General features: G+C 26.2%; 1 long non-coding RNA gene across 2 annotated transcripts; it reads right to left on the reverse strand.

The window, feature by feature from the left end:
• Nucleotides 1–10,013: 10,013 nt before the first annotated feature.
• On the reverse strand, nt 10,014–13,481 carry LOC136075107 (uncharacterized). 2 transcript variants are annotated; one of them, XR_010635684.1, is made up of 3 exons: nt 11,786–13,481; nt 10,756–10,921; nt 10,014–10,211 (listed from the first exon to the last, which is right to left on the reverse strand). It is a non-coding gene; the product is annotated as an uncharacterized LOC136075107 (long non-coding RNA). The 2 variants fall into 2 exon arrangements; XR_010635683.1 differs by lacking the exon at nt 11,786–13,481 and having other exon boundaries at nt 10,756–11,779.
• Between the last annotated feature and the right edge of the window lie 9,147 nt (nt 13,482–22,628).

Genomic DNA, 22,628 nt, shown 5'->3' on the forward strand with positions numbered 1-22,628 from the left:
AAAAATTTTTTGTAAGTTGAGAGCCAATTGTACTGCGTAGAGTAAACCATTTATTAAATATGAGGTAGCTTTTTGTTTAGGCAGCTGTGAATAAACAAACAATTTTAATTTTTGATTATATCAAGTAGTTTTAAAATTTGTAGTGTGTTAAAAGATGGGAATGTATGTGAATTATTTGGTAAAAATATAATAACCCTGACTGCTTTTTTCTGCATGATAATTAGACGATTTACAATTCTTTTGTTTTGACTCCATGATAGAAGGCAGTATGTGAGATGAGAGTGAAACAAAGCATTTAAATAGATTTTAAAGTTTTTTGTTGTATAAAATGTCTTAGCTTTGACAGGATGATAAGAGATCTATTCAACTTATTAGATAAATCGTTATAATGGTAAGTCCAGGCTAAGTTTTCGTCTAGCATTAGACCCAAGTAGTTTACAAATTTTCTGCACCAAAGTTTTTTGAGCTGCTGATCTAATTTTTTGTGACAACTTTTAAATAATATTAAATCAGTTTTTTTAGAGTTGAGGAAAATTTTGTTGGCATTTAGCCAGAGGCATAGCTTTTTAGGATCGTTGTTAAGATATTTTTTTTAAGATATTGCTTTTTTTTATAGGCTTATTAAAATAGAGAAGGTTTATGTCATCTGCAAAGTGTTGGACTCTACAAAATGTTAAAGTTTTAGACATGTCATTTACAAAAATAAGAAACAATCAAGGGCCAAGAATAAGTCTTTTAAGAACATCTACTTTGATATCGTTTGGGACTGAGCTCATCCTGCTAATGGATACTAATTGAGTTCTATTAGTAAGGAAAGATTTGAACCAAGAGTTTGAGACTCCTCTATTACCATAGTAGGATAGCTTATAAAGTAAAATATCAACATCTACAGTATCTAAATGTCTTTTGAAGGTCGATAAAAATGCCACATCTAAACATTCCTTTAACCAGAGAATCTTTAACTTTTTCTGTATGACTTAATAACGCAAGCAATGCAGATTAGTTTGTTCGAAAAACCAAATTGTAATTCATAAAACAGTTTATTTTCATTGAAGAATTTGTATAAGCGGTTAAACATTAGCTTTTGAAGAATTTTATCAATGTTGGAGAGGAGGGAAATTGGCCAATAGTTTGATATTATTAGTTTTGAATCAGTTTTGAAAATAGGTACAGCTTTGGTTTTCTGGGAAAATACTTTTTGAGAACGAGATATTAAAAATGTTAGATAAAATTCTTGAGAATTTTAACAGGCAGACAATTTGGTCCAGACGCTTAATTTGCGTCTGAAGAGTTGATAATTTTTGAAATTTCATGTTCGTCAGTAGGTTTTATAAAGAAAGATTTTTGAAAATCATGTGTAATGATTCATGGATTAAGGAATTGTTGCCTGGACCTCCATAGCAATGTTTGTAAAGTAGTTGCTAAAGGCATTACAAATATCAAAGGGGTTTGTTATTGTTTTATTGTTATGTATGATTACATTAGGATTTTTTTGAGAGTTACTTTTAATACTAATAATGTTTCTAATGCCTTTCCAGGTTGCTTTTATATTTTTTATGTTTTCAGTAAAATAATTATCATAGTATTTTTTTTTTGCTTTCTTTGAGTTTAGATTAGAGGTTATTACGAAATGTTTTATACTCATTAGGTAATATAGTTTTATTTGTTTGATTTTTAAATCTTATATATTTTTTTAAGAGATTATTTTTGAGTTGTATAGTGTGCTTGCGTTCATCTGATATCCATGGTTTAATCTTGAATTAAATGTTTTGTTTGTTAAATTTTTCAAAGGCGCAAATAATTGTAATAGCATCAGGCCTTGTTATAAGATTTTGTTGCGTAACAGAAAAGCGTAACACAAGTTAATGTAACTTTATTGATAATGTAATGTAAACTTTATTGATAATGTAATGTAAATATTACATAAATTATTACATATTAAAAGTTAAATTACGACAGTTGCGTACTGCATAGTATTTAAATTTAATTTGAAACCACTTTAAATATTCTTCAAAGTCTTTTATCTAATAAATATTTTAAAGTCTAAAACTATCTTCAACTTCAAAATGGTTATGCTGTCTGCTACACAGGTAATGAGTCTCCTTTTAAACTTTGAAAAGAATAGCTTTTTCTACTATTGCAAAAATTTTTCACAGAAAAAAATTTTTCCTCTAGAGAATCATAAAAGGAATTTTTAATAAATGGAATGGCATCAAATAAGAACATACACCATAACAAGTATTATCATCCAAGAATAATGGTTAAAACAGCCTAATTTTGTTCTTTTTCCTAATCTTAAGTTAATGCACTTTTTCCTTTGAATTTTGTCTTTCAGAAAACTTTTGTGTAAGTGGGGTTGATGTCAATATTTATCCTTGTCAGAGGCATGAGTTTAGTAGCTGAAAAAGAAGCTGTATGTTGTGTTGTAAAGATAAAGATAAGCAGTGACGAACACAGAGTTTGTTTGAGAACACCGTTTTTCTTTGACAATGTAAAGGTTGTGGTGGTGGGGTGTTCTTGTGATAGCCTCCTGCCCCCTCCCCCAAATAAAAATTTCCTCTAGAGAATCATAAAAGTCAATAGTTTTTAAGTATCCTTTTGTTTGTGTTTAACTTGTTTTTATTTATCTGAAGATAAGCAGTTGATTTAAAATATAAGTAACATCTCAATATATTCTTTAGATCTTTCAGAAAGTTGCGTAGAAATTGTTTGCTTTGATGAGGCTTATAGCCTGATACTAAAAATGTTGAAATTTTTAAAGTTCTGTTCATTTAAAAACTCCAAATGGCAATAATAGCTTTGTCTATTTCTCTCATTTTCTTTGTAGATTGGAATTATTTTCGAAAATAGGAACTTCTGGATTTATGATTTTAATAAAATTTTTAAGTTGCAAATTGTACCCTATTTGTAAATAATAGTTTAAAGTTATTTAAAAATTATTATATTTGTAAGTACATTTATTAATTTTGAATTTAGTAGTTATTAATTAATTAAAACACTTTAAACAATTTTTTAACTGATATTTACAAATAACATTGCATTTTATTGATATTTACAATATTGATTTATTGTAGTATTTGCAAAATTAAAATAAAAGTAAGTAGGCTTATTTTTTGCATTTAAATACCCTATATATGATATGATTTGCCTATATATATAATGATTTGCAAATTGTACCGTATTTGTAAATAATTATTTAAAATTATTTAATGTAATTTAAAACCTTTGTAACTACATTTAAGTATTTTTGAATTTAGTAGTTATTATATGTCTAAAACACTTAAAACAATTTTTACCTGATACTTACAAATAGTGATGTATTTTATTAATATTTACAAATATTGTAGTATTTAAAAATTAAAATTAAAGTAATTAGGCTTATTTTTTGTGTTTGAATAACCTATATATAGTCTAGTTATTGTCTATATAATATGATATATTATATAGATAATAACTATCCAAATACAATACATAATAGTTTAACAAGCGTATTTACCATTAACTTAATTTTCATTTTGATTTAAATTTAAGCAATTCTGTTTAATTAACTTTTACTAAAGGTCAATAACAGTGCTTTAAGGTGTCTTTTAAATTAAAGAGATAATTACAGTTAACTTAATAATTAAAAATATTTATATATATGATAAAAATAATTGTGTACGCAAAGTAATTTATGTTTATGAAGGTTTTTTTTTAAATTGAAGACATTTAAGCTTAACAATAACCAAAACTCAATAAAAATTCTGTTAAATTATTGTAAACGTTAACTTTATTATTATTAAAGTTGGAAAGAGTTTAAAGAAAAACAAACTTTTCTCAAAAATTTATTTGTTTCTTTTTTTCGTTTTCTTAAGGTAAAATAAAATAGGGAGCTCATTATTGTTGAGGGAATAACAAATCATTTACAATATAAAAAACTCCTTGAACAAAAATTGTTGCCACAAATAGCCGAATGGTGTGGTCTAGGTGAAAAAAAAACCTTCATGCAGGGCGGGGCGCCATATCGCACAGCTTAATCAATTAAAAAATATCTATCAGAACAGAATATTCAATTACTTGATTGGTTCAAAAAATCTCCTGACCTAAATCTTTTAGAAAAAGTTTAGGGCTCCAAAAGAAGCAAATATCTGAAGAAAATATTTCAAATAAAGTGTATTTAATAAAAAAAGCTATTCACCGCTGGAAACATAGTAAAAACTCAAAGCAAGTTGCTGAAAAATGCATTAAAATTATGCCAAAAAGGTTCTTGTAATTAAGGACGCAAACAGGAAAATCACCAAATATTGATCTTAAATATACTTGCAGAACTTTTTAAATATTAAAATTTATTAGCAACTTGTTATGTACTTTTTATTTGCCAATAAACAACCTATTTCTTGAATAAAAGTTTTTTCGTGTGCATTAATCACATAAAATATTAAAATAATAGATTTTGAAACATAAAAATATAAAAAATGTCTTCATATAAAACTTCATATAAAAGAAGTCTTCATATAAAACTTCATTACAAATATTAAGACAAAGAGATCATCTAATATAAAGTTGAAAATATATTATTAGAACAATCATTGTAGCAACAACCGTTAATATACTTAACGTTGAACTTCCGATCACACTTTGGCCATAACTTCTTAGGGTATTAGTGCCACATTCAACCACTGGTATTTGTATTACGCGAAAAGTTTGAATTGATCGTATCGAGCTGGATAAACGAAATTGACTGGCATCTCTTTTAAATCTGTTTAACTTAGTTTCTTCTATTTTACCATCTTCTTCATAGTCAATATCCAAATCTGCATAAGAAAGCTTGATTAAAAGCGAAGCAAGAAAACCAAGTTATAAATAATTACTCATATTTAAAGCGTTATAAAGTAAACTAAGAACATTTTTGTAAATTTAGATATTCTTTGGATTAATATTAAATCAATCATTTGGTTTACGGCGCAATTAATGCATTTTTTTAGTAGTACAAAAACAACAAAAGAACGATAATTTTGAATGTAACGAAACTTATTTGACAAAAATTAATGGTTGTCAGTTTTATACTCTAATTCGCTTCCATCATTTAGATTATAATCGGAAGATCTTTTTGTTGAATTACACAGTAAGTCAATAACATCGTTTTATCTTAAATTTACATAATATGTTTAAAAATGTAGAATCAAATTTTTAGATAAAAATGATTTCCTCTGAATTTTCTACTTGTTGATTGAATAATTGAAAAGAGAAATGCCGGTAAAATTATGACGACAATCTTAAGGTTGTTTATTTAATTCAATTTAGTAGCATATCTGTGACGTTTTAATTAAAATAAAAAAGAATATTAGCGGCTAATCAATGCGAGAATTTAAAAAAAAAAAATTTTTTCAATTCAAAAAAAAAATAGAATTTTAATTTTGTTTTAATTTAGTCCAATCAATAAAAAGAACCCCCTTGATAGCCCTTGGGAAAAATGAGTTGTTAATATTGTTCAATAATTCTGAATTTCACTTTATGTTTTAACGGCAAAATGTTGGTTTATACTAATATCAAAGTAATCAAAAACTTTTAATTTTAAACTTTGATAAGTTTTAGAAAGTGAAACAATTTGAAATTAAAAGTATAAAGAACAAATAAAATATGTTGAATAATTTATTTTAAATACTTCTTCGTTGTCGAAGAAGTATTTGAACTGTGTGTAACTTTTTCCTAAAATAAGATGGATAGCACATACATACATACATACATACATACATACATACATACATACATACATACATACATACATACATACATACATACATACATACATACATACATACATACATACATACATACATACATACATACATACATACATACATACATACATACATACATACATACATACATACATACATACATACATACATACATACATATATACAAAAATACATACATATATATATATATATATATATATATATATATATATATATATATATATATATGTATATGTATGTATGTCTACATCATGTATAAATATATATATATATATATATATATATATATATATATATATATATATATATATATATGTATACATTCATATATATATATACATATATATATATATATATATATATAAATATAAATAAGTATATATATATATATATGTATATATATACATATATGTATATATATAAATATATATATATATACATATTTATATATATACATATATATATGTATATATATATATACATATATAAATATATATTTATATAAATATATATATATATATATATATATTTATATATACGTACATATATTATATATACGTACATATATTATATATACATATATATATATATATATATATTTATATATACGTACATATAGTATACATATATATATATATATATATATATATATATATATATATATATATATATATATATATATATATATATATATAAATATATATATATATATAAATATATATATATATATATATATTTATATTTATTTATAAATAAATATATAAACATACATATACATATATAAATACATATATTTATATAAATATATATATATATATATATATATATATATATATATATATTTATATACATATATATATATATATACATATATTTATATAAACGTACATATATTATATATATAGTTATATATATATACATATATATATATATATATAAATATTTATAAATAAATATATAAACATACATATATATATATAAATACATATATTTATATATATATATATATATATTTATATATTTGTATATATATATATATATTTATATATACGTACATATATTATATATATATATATATATATATATATATATATATATATATATATATATATATATATATATATATACATGTACCGTTCTTCTCCTTAACGTTCTTATCCTTAATCTTTTAGCAGATGCGTGTCTCTTTCTATCTTTCGGCACTGAAAGTGTGCAAAAAATAAAAAATACAGGATGAGGTGGGTTTCAAACCACAGACATTCCGTTTATGGAGTTAATGATTTATCAAAAAAAGGGTAACGTGCGTTACTTTACCTGCCATTTTAAATAACATATTATGCAACAACAAAACGAAACAACCACTGAGCTTGAATCTGGGTGAATACGAGCTTAAAAGCTCAAACGGTTAGTTTTATTTTGTTTTGTATCGTTTTTTTCATTACATAATGACTTTGACCACAACGGTTCAACGAATTAATGTAAAAATATATTATTATATATCAATTATATTAAATAAAAGAGTTATACATCGCATTTTTATACTAAAATCAATTTGAGTTAAAACATTTGATACAGCATGATATGATTTTTAAAGATATATATATATATATATATATATATATATATATATATATATATATATATATATATATATATATATATATATATATATATATATATATATATATATATATATATATATAATTGCTAAGTTACGTTATACAAAAAATATATTAAATATAACTGTAAAGTATTAGAAAAAACTTTAAAGAATGTGGGAAACTTGCAGAAGACCGATGGTTTCGTTATCGAGAAACCGCTCTTTTTAACATATAATTTTGGAAACGTAATAAAAAGATACCTTACATTAAAATAAGTTTATTTTTAAAAAATAATGTTTGTATAAAGTTATTTTGTAACATTTTGGAAAACATTTTTTATTTTTTAAAAAGTTTTTGCAAATATTTTTTATATTAACATAAATTAGATCGTTTACTTTATACATAAAATTTATATATTTTTGATACATTTTATGTTTTCCGAGCTGACGGTATATATATATAGATTTTGGGTTATATATATATATAAATATATATATATATATATATATATATATATATATATATATTACATACCTATGAATTTTGATCGACTTGAAGTTGAATTTAATTGTATTGTATAAAGATTAAATGTTTTTTATTGCAATCTTTTGTTCAAAATATGGTTTTATCTTATAAAATTTGTGCTTTCGTTTTTGCTAATGGCAATCTTGTAACTTTAAGCATATTTTATGATGTCATCGTAGTTATAATCTTTTTCCTGTTTAATTGTTGATAATTCTTATAGGAGTTTTAAACTCGATTATCAGGTTAACTTTAAAATATTCAAGTCAGTAAAAGTAATGATTCTTAAATATTTTTCTTTATATTTAAACTAATATAATTGTGTTTGATTTGATATTTTTAAAGTCATAAATACTAAAGAAATCTCTAAACCGGAGTACTGATTTGTTATATGTTATTTTAGCTATGGGTGAAAAAGAGGACTTGCTACCGAGAAAAACTAATAAAATCAGGGCACTTTAAATAAATAATAATCTTTCTCAACGCGAAATTGCCAGAATGTGTGGTATTTCGTTAGTTTTTGTAAAAAGTATATAAAAAAAAGGATTAATAATGAGAACTTGACGCCGAAGAGGGTAAGCAATTGTGGAATAAGAGAACCCTGCGGAAAAATGCTATGATTGTTTTGGAAATTAAACTGGCCATTTCCATTGAAATAACTAAAAAGCTGGACAAGCCTGGAGCCAAAATGTAAAGAGAAAGGTTCGACGTCGCCTGCTCATTCTTGGTTACGTTTTACGTTGTCCAGCTAAGAAGCCGGAAATGACACCAAAAACGATGCAATAAAAGTTGAAAAGGGCGAAAAAATACAGGAATTTAACAGAAGATGATTGGATATTGGTAAAATTAGTTTAAATGATTTTAAAATATCCAACTTCTTACATCAAACTTTAAAATGTTGCTTAACAACCCTTGTATAATATGTTAGGCCATGCTTTGGCGAGAAGAGTACTTTCCTAGAGTTAACAAAAAAGGCTCAATACGTAAAAAGATAAAAAGGGGAAACTTATTTATTGAACTGCATCATTTAAACAGTGAAAGACTCCATCGCTGTGACGATCTCGTCAGTGATATTTGGAAGGGGAATTCGGAGGCTCTAAATTGTCGAGGGAATAGTAAATCAGTTACCATATAAAGAACTTCTCGAACAAAAATTGTTGCCACAGTTAGCCGAATGGCTTGGTCCAGGTGAAAAAAAAACCCTCATTCAGGACGAAGCGCCATGTCACATCAGTTAAATAATATCTATCAGAACAGAATATATCATTACTCGATTGGTCTGACCAAATTCTTTAATAAATGAATATATCATTACTCGATTGATCTGACCAAATTCTTTAATAAATGTTCGGGGGCTCCTTAAGTAGCAAACATCTAAAGAAATTATTACAAATAAAGTGCATTTAATAAAAAAATTATTCACTGTTGGACCATTGTAAATGTTTGAGGCAAATCGCTAAAAAAATGCATCAAAAGTATGCGAAAAAAGTTCTTGTAATTATACATAAACCTTTTTGGCATACTTTTGTCGATTTTTGAGGCAAAAGGGCGAATCACCAAATATTGATCTTGAATATACTTGCATTATTTTTTAAAAAATAATCAAATTTAGTACCAACCCAGTCGGCAAATTTAGTTGTAAATGCGCATTAGAAACTCATTTAAATACGTATCGATGTGGTATGTATGTTAGCCATTTTATCGTGTCGAATACGCATTAGAAATACGCATTAGATGCGTATAAAGACAGGTATACAATACGACGCCTACTGAGTATCAAACTCGCATTTGAAACTCTTGTAAACACGTATAAAACACAACAACCAGAGAATATTCAATACGATATATTCCTGGTATTACATGCGCATTTAAAACTTTCCAGAATACGCATTATTTACGAATATATGTTAGCCATTTTATCGTGTCAAACGCGCATTAAAAATAGACATCAAATGCGTATAAAGACAGGTATACAATACGACGTCTACTGAGTATCAAACTCGCATTTAAACACGTATAAAACTCGATAACAAGAGAATATTCAGTACAATTTTATTAACTAATATGAATTCATAACAATGATAATGACTAGCAGTAAGCAACCCGTAATATGGGTTATGAAATATTAAATCATTAATAACAATAAAAACACATTAATAACTTGATATATTATCTAAAATATTAAATACAAATTTATCTATAAATATTTTAATTTTGACTCCGTATCAGCAACGTCATTACTTATAGGTAACGACATAAAGATTGCATTAACATCAGTTGAGTTCTTTTTAAAATCTGTCACAACACAGGTACCAGAAAAGGAAAGTCAAGTAAAGCCTGCAAATACCTAAAAAAAGACATCAAAAAAAAAATTACAATTTTTAATTACAAAAGTACTATTTGCATTTCATTGTTAGTAGAATTAGGATAATAATAACAGAAAATGTATATTCTGTCTACAAAATAATTTAAAAAGATTATAAAAAGGCTAGACAACACAATGTATACATTGTTATTATAGTAAGGCAAATAACACCACAACTTAATAAGACATTTTATTAACTTAAATACTTGGACTAAAAAGATTTTATTTATTACAATATTTGAACAATCAAGGGACAATTATAGTTAAACAATTTGGGCAACTATTTCATAAAATAGCAAGCAACTCGTAAAATATTTCTTATAAATGGTCATTATCATTTGTGGTATTAAGAAATACGTAAGAGCTCAGTAATTACATAAGTTTTATTAAATCTCCCTCTCATCTAAGAGAGAGAGGGAGAGAAAGAAAGTGTTTCCAAAGCAGCATGTTAACAAATGTAAAAAAGCACGGAATAAACAGTAGTAACTGGTTTTTTTATGTTACCAGTAAACTAAATTATTAATACCTCGATTATAAGTTAATTTCCAGCATTTCTTAATTAAGCTCCAGCTTCTCTCTAAGCGTTGACTAATGATTAATAGAGTAAATTTCACATCATACTAAATTTACAAAATTAAAACCATGTTTCAACAGTTAGCTAACTAATTAAAAGATGACAAAGGGAAGGCAAACTAAAAAAAAAAATGAAAAAAAGAACATAACTATGATAGAAATTATAAAAAAAAAATTATTTAGATTTAAAAGTGTTAATTGTTACTATGAATAGTTAAACTCATACTTTGCTTTGTTCTAAAGTGTCTAAAGTAAAATCAAATTAACAGACATTAACACTGGTTTACACTGAATTCTGTCAAGTAAGTTTTTTGCACGCCGAGTTCCATTTCTTATATTTCAACAACGATTAATTTCATCCTGCCTAGATCTATTTTTTCATTCGACAACTATTTTCAAGTTGCCTATTAGCATTTACATTAATAACTTTGTTGAGCCTAATACTACCTATTTCAATTTCACTGTTATCATTAAACATATTACCAGTAATCTTACTAATGTTACATGTGAATAAATGAACATAAAAGAATCCTACAAATTGTGATCTTTTCTAATCAAAGACTATATTTAAACTTAAGATTTATTGAAATCCGTATCTTTATGTTTATATACATAAGTCGTTTATTAAAAATATTAAACAATATTTATTTACTTCAACTATTTTTAATTTAACAAAGAATCCACAATGCACAAAATTATTTTTACCTTAATGAACAAAAATAATAAATGCACAATCTTGTATAAAAAATTGAAGCAATGTCAGTCAGTATATTTTACTCTAAAGTAATTAAATGTATATATAAATTTGCCTATATTTCAGTATATAAATATACTGAAATATAGGCAGATTTAAGTTTATAAACTTTCGTGTCAACAAATTACAGTCAGTTTTCCATGTTAAATACATTAAAAATATATATAATATAATATATATCGAATATAAAATAAATCCAATATAAAATAAAACAAAACAGTAAACTTACTCAAACCAGTATCAGTTACACCTTTGAAGTAACTAAAAAACAGTTCTTTTCAATCGCTCTAAAAAAATGACTTTTAGCTCTTTCCAATAGCACTAAAAAATAGAACAAAACTTGCTTAGCTGAGTTGCCTAGTTTATAAGAATCTGAAAACAGATAAGTAAAAAACCAAGAACAAACAAACATTTATTTGTTAGAACTACTATATTTGAACAAATTAAATTTAAAAAAAATAAAGCAATTCTCCTTAAAAGCTCAATCCTTTCCAGCTCAAATTTGCTTGCAGACCTTGCTTGTAAAACCATGTGAATAAGAAACACATTTAGAAAAGCCTAGAAACTACTTAAAAATGACATATGCAACATTGAAGTTTGAACATTGACTGGACTAATTATTAGCTGATGTTTCTCAAAAAGTCATAAAAATTTTCATACATTTGTTCTTTTATATCGCATAAATCCATCATATGATAAATCTGAAATGAAAAAATGTAATGGATAAGTAAATACAAAGAAAAACATAATATATGAATCGAAAATCAATATATCTGATAGAGATAAGATGTCATGATAAGAGAGTAGTGGTTGTTAAATATTGTTATTTCATGTTAGCTTTTAGAAAACAAATCATGTTGGTACTTCATGATTCTAATAATTCAAATTAAGATATAAACAAATGTATATATGGCAAAATGATTTTTCTTGAGTGGCTTTTAGTGAATGATTAAAAGCAGCGAGTTTCAATAATAAAACCACTTATAATTTTTAACAATAGACACCAACATAAAGGTAAGCCAAATGTAACAACATTAGTAACATAAATAACAACTTTACGCAAAATCTTGCTCAACACGTTTGCCAAGTCACACACTTTGAAAATATGGAAACAACATAATATAAACATATATAATAACTATAAAACAAAATACATTTATTTAACTTTATATAACATATATAAATACCTCATATAATATTTATATACACAATAGATACATTTTATACTATTTTAATGACACATTTATAAAACGATTACATAACACATATTACCACATACATATATTTATCAAAAATATTTTAACTTTGAATATAATATAAACATATATGCAAACTATAAACATATATAACATGAATTGCGGGAACAAGAAATTTAAAAATAACATAAAAAAATCTAAAAAGATTCATATATATATTCATATATAAAAACATATATCTCGTAATAAAATATCAAATTATAATCATATTTAATTTAAATCAAATACTTATTGAATAAAGAGCAAAAAAAGATAGAAGAACTGCAATCCTTATAACAAAATTTAACGTTTAGCAACAATAAAATGTCAGTGTTGGCTCGAAATTTTAATTTATTTTTCTAAATTTTTTAAGAGTACAAAATAAAGGTACTGGCATTACAGAAATGTTAATAAAATAATAATCAACATAATAAAATATGCAAGGAATGAAATGATAGGATTTATAATATATTTGAATTATATTAATTTAGGACTTCATAAAACTAAATAAATTTAAAAGTAGTAATAAATATTTTTATGATACAGTTTCAGTAACTCTTTTAGTACAAAAAAGTACTGTAACTGTATTGGAGATATGCGATACTGCTTTAGCAGAACGATATCTCTTCATACAACTTTTTATGTATTCCTGACTATTTCTTTTCAGTCCAGACACAAACTTTTTACTAACTTTCTCAAGAGAAAACTTTTTTAAAAAGTTTAAAAAGTATAATTTAAGTTAAAAAGTTTTTAACTTAAATTATACTTTCGCAATTTCAGTTTAAGCATGCGCTTTAAAGCAAAGATTTTCGTTTTTCCGTTACATGTTGATATTTGATCAAAATCGGGTACTATATCGTATCTTATTTTGATCAAATATTAAATAATACGTATTTTTGATAAATAAGTGGTATTGAACTCGAATTCGAAACTTAAAACTAAATGCGTATTTTTCTGGTATCAACGGCGGTATATTATACGTGATCAATACTCCGAGTATTTACAATACTAGATATGCCGACTGGGAACTTGGAAAATAATTTTTATTTGCTAATAAAATACCCATTTTTTAAATAAAAATTGCTTTTGAGCCCAATTATCACAAAACATTTTGAATCAATAGACTTTAAAACATGATAATGTAAAAAATTGTCTTTATTTTTTAAATTTTAGTATAAATATTATGACAAGAAGATCATCTAATATAAAGTTAAAATTAAATTATTAGAACAATCAATTTAGCCACAATCAACAATATACTTAAAGTTGTATTTCTGATCAAATTTTAGCTGTAACTACTTAGGGTATTAGTGTCAATTTGAGCAACTGGTAAATTTTTTTACTTTAAATTACTCTTTTCAATGGTTTTTTTAAACCCATTAAAGTTTTCAAGGGGAATAATATTTTGATTAAGTAATAAAAACCTATTCCAGATATGAGGTGCACAATAAGTAATTTTATAATTCCCAAGCTTAGTTTTGCATAAAGGCTCTAAAAGGGTAATATTTGTGCACAACAGTTATTTATACTCTGGGTTTTCTTTATAATGACTATAGAAAATTGAAGGAGTTTTGGCATTTTACTATTATATATAAGACTTAGAACATTATAAATATTTAGATTTGTTTGATACGGGGTTCTTAATAAATTCTTGAATGTGCCTCTGTACTTGTGGAAGGTCTAGACAAATGGCTTGAAGTGCTTGAGTACATGGTTCCAGGAGAGCTGAGTAAAATGAAATGATAATTAGTCCAAACAAAAAAGTTGTTTAGCTGGATGCTAACAACACTTGATGTGCCAATTGACGTGTGTTTCCGTTTGCTTCGTTAGATAACACATCCAACTGGGTAAATATTTGGTCAAAATTATCACAAACACTTGTATGCTCTTATACTTTGCAGTCCATTGAGTCTTGCAGAGAAGAGGAACGTTGGGTATCATTGACCTTCTCTCAGGACTTTCACGGATAAACGCAATAATTGACTCGATAGTACCAATTGTATTGCGAATTTGCGGAAGTGCACTTAGATCATTTACAACCAAATTCAGCAATGTACAAAAGCCGCCTTTGGATATTTCATTCTGATTCTTGATTGGACGCCGTTATCTGTTCCTGCCATGGTTGAGCAATCATTGTATCGTTGACCCAACAAACGATCTAAATTGAGACCTAATGATAAACACTTGCCTAATATAGCGTCGGAAATTGAAGCTGCAGGCACGTCGTTCAGTGGAACAAATCCAAGGAATTCTTCCCGAATCATTTGCTCTTTTGTTGGGTTGATAAAGCGTATTCCAATGAATAATTGTTCTGTCCCTGAAATATTGGCTGTTTCATCAGCTAATACTGAGAATCCAATGGAGTTATTTGCAGCTGACACAATATGATTTACCAGAATCTGTTCGGATATTTTGATCAATTTATTTTTGGTTTGACTTGATGTATATTTTGCATTCTTTGCTGCAGTATCAAGGTGATTTATAATAATTTTATCATCAGCCTCAATTCAAAAGTTCAATTGCTGATGCAATTGAACTTTTGAATTGAGGCTGATCCTTTACTTCCTTCCCTCGCAGAGCCAAGTCATTTGTTCCACACAACAAAATTATTAAAAGGATAGAAAAGAGCTTCTGTTTGTTTGCTTCAATAGAAGCAAACAAACAGAAGTTTTATAGAATCTTCAAGCTGACATACAATTTCCTTGATTGAATTACTTCTCACTGCCATGAAGTTTTCAGCATCTTGTTGAGAACACATATGCCATGACGATGACATGTGATTTCGAGCACATTCGTTAAAATCCTTATATTTTTTAAAGGCTGTAGTAATAAATGCACTTTGAAAACCTCGATGTACTTTTTGTGGGAAAAGAATACAATATATACAAACAGCACTTTTTTGTTTTGAAGAGTACACCAGCCGAGGAGCATATTGAACCAACCATGCATGTCTAAACCGTCACTTTCCAGCTTTATGTTCTGGCACATCTTTTTTGAAATCATAAGTTTCAATGGGCATGAATGGTTCGGTTAGTACTTGAGATCATCATTTATTCCAACTGTCACCTGAATAAAGTCCAACATCGAAAACTGAGTTATCGTTATTATTTTTACATTCTGATGATTTATCATAACTTCTAACGTTTTCTGCATGTTTTCGTTCCATGCATCAACATCTTGTTGCTGTCTTGCATCACGATGGCTTTCACATGGTGCCACTACCGATTAAGGAAGAGTAATGTGCTCCTGTAATTTTTCGGAATCATCTGTAGTTGCAACACGTTTAAAATTGAAGTAATCCAAAATATTACTACTTTGTCGTTTTTTAGACATTTTTTTCAGTATTCTGAAAAAAAAATATTGTAAAAATCTAAATTTAGAACAGTCCACAAAACTAAATAAATTGAAGAAACTTTTTTGCAAAAATTTTTTTATTATATCAATCATATATATTTCTGAATAAAGATTTTACATTCATGGTTGTTCACAATTAGTTAAAAACTAATGTGAAGTTAAAAAACATTAAATGATTTATTAAATACAAATTAGACATGTTCCAATTAACAAAATAAAAATTAAAATAGAGCAGGTTAATGCAAGTTAATCATATTAAATATATATATAACTATAAAAATCAACATTTAGCTAGCAAAAAGCACAAGGTAATAGTATTATTAAAATGAATATAACACAACAAATTGGAAAAAACTAAATTGAAATACAATACAAATAAGAAACATTTTGCTAACAAACAAAAAGACAACAGCATAAAAAAGTAAATAAAACTTTCACATGAAAAAATAACTTAAAAAACTTGATCACTGTATCCAAGTTTATTTGTTTGCGTAAGAACTTTGTTATAGTAAATCGATTTCTTGTTTTTTTATTATTATTATTTCCTTTATTTTCCTTTTTTTTTTTCCTCTCTTCTTTTTGGTTTCTATACTTTTACTTTATCTATTGTTTTTTTCTTTTTATTCCTTTTTTATTTTTCTATTATCTATTTCTATCATATCTTTTTTAAAACTTTTATTCAAACATCTTTTTTTTTAAATATAAAATATGCCTTTATAAAAAAGCTTCCACCATCGTGGAAGCCATTGCATTTGATAGTAATATTTCATTTAAACTGTAGTCATTTAAATTACGGTGAGTAAACTATAAATGGATTAAATTGATGAGATATCGAAATAAAATATTTTAACAGTTAAAAGAAATTTTGTGAATATTAAAAATTGTTATTTTGCTTTTCAAGGAGGAGTTATTTATATATCAGGGGGAGGGGGCAACTGCCCCCCTCTCTTCCTCCTTGCCCTTGCCTGCCGGCTCCCATGATAAGCTCTGTTTTATTCTAAATTGTAACAACTTTTATGTTGTCCTGATATATAAATATAAGCTCTGTTTTATTCTAAATTGTGTATAACTGTTTTGTTATTAATAAATGTATAACTTTTGTAAATTGAAAAAAATTGTATTTGAACAAACAAACATTTCTTTTATAAAAAACATTGACTACATATTCTTCCACATGTTAACTTAAAACATAAAGTACTTATAAGAAGAAAAAAAAGTTATTTGTAAAGTATTGATTTTGTAACTAATTTAAACTTTTCTACGAATACCTAACTTTGCTTTTCAGAAATTAGGTAACCATAGAAACCAAATATAAAAAACCATATAAATGCAATTGCCAAATATAGTGAACAAATCACAAGTAAAAAAACTACCAAAAATACGTTGTAGCTATAAAAAGTTAGGTATCCATAGCAACCAAAATGAAAAGTATCGTTTTCATAGGAATCAAAAACCTCATATTTATCGCAAATTTTGTAAATGTAGCTCTAATAGAAAATCAATAACTTCCTTAAAAAAAGGCTGAGTTGCAGTGCAAAATTATCAATAGTAACTATATGTAATAAATATCCCTATAGTAGCTAAATATAATAAATCTCCCCTTAAAAAAAAGCGCAGACGTTATTTTGGCCAGTATGTGGTTTATGCTTATTGTTAAAGTGATATTTTTTATATTCAGTTGCTAGTTTTTATGTTCAGCCATTTTATATTTTTATATTCAATAGCAATTTTGAGACAAAATTTAGATTCTACCGTGGTACTCATGTGCCAATTATAAATAAATTACTATTTTGTCACAAAATTGACTATCCAATTTGCTCCTATCCTGTGGGAAGGAGCAAATTGTTTCTTATATTATTTATCAAAAAAAAGTTAATGATAATAAAAAGTATTAATGATAATTTATAAAAAAAGTTAATGAAGTTAAAAAAGTTAAAAAGTTAATACTTCATAAAAAGATTTTAATTTTAAAAGTTGTGGTGTTGTTTAAACTTCAATAGGCTTTTTGAATTTATTATATGGTTAGTTATTTTTGTTTAAACGCAGGTAAAATGTTTAAGAAAAATTTTTCTGGTTGCGCTTTCAAGCAGAGAATGTAAGCTAAACGTTCAAACAATAAGAAAATGTATCAATAAATAAAGCTCTCAAAAATAAATAGAGCTCTCAAACGCTCAAAGAAAACGACGCTTCCACTTTGGTGTGAATAAATATTGTGTTTTTGACTTACTTTTATAGTATACACATACCTCATTAAACACTTTTTAGTATACACATGTCTCATTTAACATTTAAAACTAAAAGCTTTTAGGTAACATGAATAATGTTACTGCAATTTCATAAAAAATAGTTAAAGCAGATATCAATAAATAGTTAAAGCAAATATCAATTAAAAACAATTTTTATTTCTTGTTCCTAGTCATAAAAAATAGTTAAAAAATAGTAAAAAAATAATTCTTGCTCCTAGTCATAATAAATTTCTTGCTCCTAATCATAAAAAATAGTTAAAGCAGATACCAATTAAAAACTATTTTTATTTGTTGCTCCTAGACACTCTTGAAGTGGAATTATTTGAAGCTTTAATAATAAACTTCAACCAATTAAAATCAGATACATCGGAGTCCTTAAAAAAACTTAACATTCCAACATTTTCAGCGTAAAGAATGCTAATCTTCTTTTTTTTTTGACTCCTTAAATTAAAATTAACCAACTACCATTACAAAATTTATTCACAAAAAGTAGACTTGTGCATTATTACTCCACTAAAAATATATACAATTGAAAACTAAATATATCATCTTTAAAATCCAGAAGTATAGTAAACATTCTATTGTTTATCAGTGCGTCTGTGAAAGGAACAGGACCATAATATGCGTTTTAAATGATTCTAAAAAACTACATCCCAAAACACTTTTTCTCTATAATAAACAAAATCAATTTATAAATTTCTGGAAAACGTTTTATTCCAACTTTTAGCCATTATTATTCATGCTATTAAAATATTTTTTTGATATTCTTTTTGTTGTTATTACAATTATTATCAGTACTTTTTGTTCGTTTATTTATTTATTTTTTATTATTATAACCTGCAAGTTCTATGTGCTTTAATATATGTTCTTACCGTCCACGTTTTTCAATGTATGTCTTTGCATATTATTACTTACATTACGTCTAAAATTTGGTGCTACTCCTTCATCAGATCAGATTTCTGTATGCGTAACATCATCCTAATAAATCATTAACTTATTATTTTAAAATAATTTATTTCATTGTAGTTATTGTTACTTATTGTTTTTATTACTATAAATTGTATTAATTTTGTTATCTTATAATATTATTATATATGTTATTGTTATATTAAAAATGGTTTACGGAAAAAAATAACTTGTTGTTGTTGTTTTTGTTGATGTTGTATTATGAATGAAGCAGAACAAGAGGTTACAGCTAAAGCTGATACTTAATCACAAAGTATCACGACAAAACACTACAGTTAATAAACTTTGGTTTGTTAGAAGTCCAGCTGGTCTTATTTTTGCTGCAAAAAAGAAAAAAGGGAAACATGTTATAAAATCATAAGAGAAAACTATAAATGCGTCACTACACATACTCTAGTTTTATTTTTAGGTAACTGACGTTACCTTAAAATGATGTTAGAAATAATAGTCTTTACATTCATTTCTGATTTTTACCCAATGATATTATTTACAACCTGATTAAATTATGACAACGGCATGTCTACGTACCTAGACGGCTCTGTAGTCATTAGGTTATTTAGTGCCGTAACCACATTCAGCGGGATGGCCTAATATCTCTTTTGTTTTTTTGTCCACATTGGAAGAAGCCAAGGCTCACCAGCAACAAAGAATATATTGATGAGGTTATGTTTTAAGTCACTTTTTTGAGAAATATTTATAACAGAGATAAAAGGGTGGTTTAGACTCATGGCAAAAAACAGTAATGTTTATAACAGCTTTTACAGAAAATAGTTTATTTAAACGTAAAGTTATTGAACATGAAAGTGATGAGGGTTCTAGCAGTTAGAACGAAATACCAAAAAATTTTGCTGACATTTCACAAGTTTATATCCCAGCAACTTGTAGAATAGAATTTCGAGTATACCTTCGTGAATATGAAGCAAAAATATTTTGGTATATATGCTAAGTTATAAGTCTTCTCAAAAGGTCTTCTTAACACAAATTTTCAAATTGAAAAACAGAAAAATACACTAATGCGGCGTTTGGGATTTAGAAAGCTAAGTTTGAAAACTTTATAATTGGCTAAATGCAGTAGGAGCGTTAGGAGCAGGAGGAGTGGTTATTTTTGACGATCAAACTTATCAAGACCATTGAAAGCAAAATATTTTTGGAGTACAAAATTTGTTTTATAATAAATATTTTTTTAAAGAAATATTTCTAAAAATATTCATAATTTATCAGCATTTTTAATGACATTAAGTAATTAGAGTAACTTATTTCGTCCGTCACTCAATCTCGCCGACTATCATTTATTGATTAAAACTCAGTGAACACACCACGACATCAATACAAAAACGTTTATTTAGACCAGCGAACCAGTCTTTATCAAAATCAAACAACCTTGACCTCAAAAAAAATTAAAGAAATATCTATCAAAGAAATTTTGTTGATTTTTAGTAAACTTTTTGGTTTTTAATTTGCCGATTTCAAGCTTGCAAATCCAAATTAACAAGTATAATAAAGTTAACTTTGTTTGAAATGGTAAGTTATGCTTAAAATTGTTTTCTGCCCAAACTACTCAAAGAAACTCGATCTCGCCCACAGATTGAATATGAGATATTACCTGCACCTAGGATAAGGGTTAGGTTACAAATATTAATATATGGTTTTTACCATATGTTCATATTTGTAGCTTTTATAAACTTTGAACATTTTATTAAACTAATATGACATTTTGTACTATAAAGTTATTTATCTAGGTCCTAGAGGATGTAAAAGTAAGTGTGTTGGAAAAAATGGTTTAAAAAAAGGAGTTTTAAAAAGTTATATTGCAACTTATATTTATGATAATGTATTTCCTTCAACTTCCAATAGTAGTGCACATGACATTTGTCAAATCAAATAGTTACAAACACATAATATTTCTTTAATTTGTATTTATAATACTACTCATTTAAATGATCTGTCAGTCGCTGTTAAGAAAAGGGTCAAAATCATGAAATGGAGTAAAGAAAATATGATGAGTGCAATTAACTATGTTAGATCAAAGTCAAAATTTTTAGTGCGTAAGACAGCTATTTGTACAATTTACCATGTACAAATAGCTGAGAGATGCTTAACGGGAAAATTGCTATTGGAGCAAAGTCAGGAAGAAAACCTACTTTAGCATTTGCTCTGGAAGAAAAGTTATTGATTATGCATGCAACTGGGCAAAGTTTGGGATAACTTTTGAAAAGTCTCACTTCTTAAATTATACCGAGAAACTTGCTAGAAAGCATAAATGAAACTTTAAGAAGAAACATTCAAGCAATTTGCAGTAGTTTTTGAATAAATGCCGGCATGTGCATAGGTTTACTCTGCAACATTCTGAGGGAGCAGCCTCAGTACGTCATCAGCGCATAAATAAAAGTGTCAAACTATTTTAGTGTCTTGAATGGTGTCGTGGTAAAAAATACTTTGTATGGGAAACCAGAATCCATTACACACATCAAATTGGCTTCAAACACTTTGTTGCACAAGGCATTATGAGTCAATTTCCAAAAGTTAGCAGTTGAATTTGCTTCAGCATATGAAAAAGCAATGGCTCAATAAACACCTAGGTTCAGGTTGTAAAGAATTTATCCATTCGATCCTCAGGCTATTCCAAACGATGCATATTTGTGAAAAAACTCAGTTGAGGATATTTTAGCTGATTCAACCTTTTATGAGATTTCAACAACTAACGGAACAAATGAGTCATTGATTAGCATAAATGAAAATGAAAATTTGAAAGTACATGAGAATGCAATAGAAAGAGGTCTACTTATCAACTTGAATGATGTAATGATCCCATTTCCATCATAATTCATACGATTAATGGAAACAGAAATGAAATTTGCTCAGTTTACAAAGTAAAGCTATCTGTTGAAAACGGTTTTGATCTTATTTGCGACAACGGATTTATTTTCTGGTGAGAACTGAAACGTTTAGTTGTAAACAGCATGTCTAAAAATATGTCTGAATATCATCAAATCAAGCATTTGCAAGAGAAATGGAAACTACCAAAGTCAATAATTTCACGGTTGGTTTTAGCTTATTGTGTTTCTGCTAATACTAAAATAAAACAAAAACTTTATCTTAAATTTCAACTAGCAACTTTGATATTCTTATTTTATGTACTTTTTGATATTAAATTCTGAAATAAACTTTACTTACTTGTATTTAAATAGAATTGATAATTAATTTCTGAGGAATTTTAATCATTCACAAAAAATACGTTTTTCAAAAGATAAAAGCTTTATTGTATTTGATA

The sequence above is a fragment of the Hydra vulgaris genome, chromosome 01 (genome assembly GCF_038396675.1).
Source record: "Hydra vulgaris chromosome 01, alternate assembly HydraT2T_AEP".
Classification (NCBI taxonomy): domain Eukaryota; kingdom Metazoa; phylum Cnidaria; class Hydrozoa; order Anthoathecata; family Hydridae; genus Hydra; species Hydra vulgaris.